Below are 3030 nucleotides of genomic sequence, written 5' to 3' on the forward strand. Positions count from 1 at the left end.
TAATAATAAATATATATATATATATATATATATATATATATATATATATATATATATATATATATATATATATATATATATATATATATATACGTATATATATATATATATTCCTAAACTAATCAAATCTGTAATTCACTGCAATGTCACCACTGCATCAGACCTTTAAAGAGCGATAAAAGTAATTGAGAATTTATACGATAATAAAAAACATTGCAGAAGGGTGTTCCTCATTTTTGGAATTTCTGGGGGATTAAATTAAGAATCATATAATTTAAATCAAATTAGAAACCTTTGAGAATAAGTCAAGAATAAGTGGAGTAAAGAGAAATTTAATTTACTGATAGTAAATTCCTTCTCCATGAGTAAATTTCATTATCATCAATATCTTCTACAATCCTTCATTTCAGTGCTAATTCTAGGAAGGGGAAAATTGATCAAAGGGTTGCTCCAAATATAATTTAATGAAATTTATATTACAAAAATGATCACTTCCCCAATTTCCTTCCCTTTCTATCGATAAACGGAAAAGAAATTGAATAACAACGCTTTTGGAAGAGTTCCAGAAAAAAAAATCATATGAAAACATTTCCGCAACAAGTTATGATTACTTGAAAAAAAAAGATAGATAAGGTATTGATAAAATCATTTCTGAGCATTGCATTATATAGGCAGTACCTCATGCAAACAATGTCACAGAAAGTGCAATTTTTTAAACGTTAATGCTTTATTCTGCTGATGATTTCAGCATCGATTAGTAATTGAAAGGGTTTAATTATTTACACAATTGAAATTGAAGTCTATAAGTGAAACACTTCGAAACAACAATCAATCAGTTGCACATACACTGAATTTTTTATTGCTGATTAACAAAATATTAAATTTGAAAAATATATGGAAATGACCATTAGCAAAGTGTGGAAATGACCATTAGCAAAGTTTTTATACATATTTAAAAAAATAATAAAAAATAGTGAAAAACAATATGTAAAATAGCACTGGAATGAACAGATCCAACATATTAATTTTTCGCTTACTAAAATCAATGCATAGTCCTTTTCATAGTTAAATATAATGCCGTTACGTGGTAATAATTTCAATAGGATGAATGTCTTTGTTGTTGTAATTTATCTCATTTATATAAATGAAATTTTTTATTCTTTTTATCCTTTGCTCTATTTTGCTATATACATGTGATGAATTTTTATGAATACAAAAAGAAACAAATTATTCCTCACAGTAGAACTTAGCAAAACAAACATTTCATTCCACGTCATTTTCTAACAACACGATTTACAAAGAATTCAAATAGAATTAAAACGAAAATTTTAAAAAAGTTGAAAAAAAAATGGCACTTTTATTTTTGCAAAATGTTAATACAATAATAGGAAACGATTGTTATCAGCCACATTTCTTTTAGTCGCCTCTAACCATCTGTTTTATTATGATAGCAATGAAAAGATAAAGCATTTCATTTCAGCAATCATTTTACCTTTCATAACAAAAATGATATCATCCTAAGCTTTCTTCAATATACATTCTATTACATTCGTTTCATTTCTCACATCTCTGCTTTTATTTCATCTTTATCGCATTTTTTCCTCCCTCCTCCATGCCAGCAGCTATTGGGCTGTGAAAAATATCAAATTGTGTTAAATGATATAACTGTGAAATGTGTGGTAGGACTGTCAGGTGAAGTTAAGCAATAGAAAAATGAAGTGTCGTATGAAGCTGACTGTGATCCCTTCTTTTGGCTAGTACATCTATAATATTCTGTCCTCACAATTCACACATACATTCATCCAACGAACATCTTTTCAACCTTCCCATGGTAACATAGCTGTTGCCTCCATAGTCACGTAATATTTCCCCATAGTCACGTAGCTAAAGGGACAAAAGTCCAACCAAATCATTGAATAAGCTTTTGGATTATTTTGGTCCCGATCCATCAGTATGTCAATTTTTTAATGCCAACCTATCAGCATTGGTTTCCATTTTTATACCTCACTGTTCACCTATCCTTTCTTTCGCTTAAATCCCACACCTTCATTTTGAAATTTCTTTTGCTTCTTAATTCATCAACTTTTCCATCTCATCCAATTTCAATCCAACAAAGCTGCGGCCTTGACTTTTTTTTACAAGAATTTGAATGAAAATGAAAATTTTCACCATCCCTAAAATTTCAGGAATTATTACTTCCTGCGGAAAAAAAAGGAAATGACTACCATTCAAATCATAAATTGTCAAAGTTATTCCGACCCCCGTTCTCTCTTTTTCCCTCTCTTTCTCTCTCCCCCTCTCCACTTCTCCTTTGTTCCTCTGACCTGAATTCTGATAGACTCAAGCATCAACCATAAATTACTGATAACTGGAACTATTTTCTCTCTTAGTCTGACAAGTAATCAATCTTTTCCCTTTCTCGCATTCATCCAACCAATTCATACCACACAAAAAAAAGAAAAAAATGTCTATCATGTCTATCATTTCTTGCAAACTTAAATAACAGTGCAAATAATTATTGTTATCAGTCCGAAAACAACTACGAGTGATAAAGAAATTCAAACATATCACTGTGACTAGAAGATGTGATATGTGACATGGATGGCAGAAAGAGATGACAGTAAAAATCGAATGAAATCAAAGAATAGACAAAAGCCTTTCATACCAATATGTAGGATGAAGTGAGCTTACAGATTAGAATTGTAATGAAAACAGCAATGATAGAATGTCAGCTAATTTAGAAATATTTTTATTCACAAACACCAACAACTTTTTTAACGACAAAAGATGAAAAAGACCAAAGATCCCAATGAAAAGATAAGGCATTTGTAAAAGTTTTATTGATTGAAAATTGTGATAATTAAAAGGGAAATTTATTAATCGAATTATTGGGATGAAAAAGAAAGAAAAAACAAAGATATGAACGATATGTTCACCATGCAGAAGTTTCGGTGCCTTTAAATATTATCGGAAGGCGGTCACCAAAGGACAAAGAAACTTTAGTCTGAGCAATTTGTTCCAGACATCATT

Source organism: Loa loa (genome assembly GCF_000183805.2).
Source record: "Loa loa unplaced genomic scaffold supercont3.4, whole genome shotgun sequence".
Lineage (NCBI taxonomy): Eukaryota > Metazoa > Nematoda > Chromadorea > Rhabditida > Onchocercidae > Loa > Loa loa.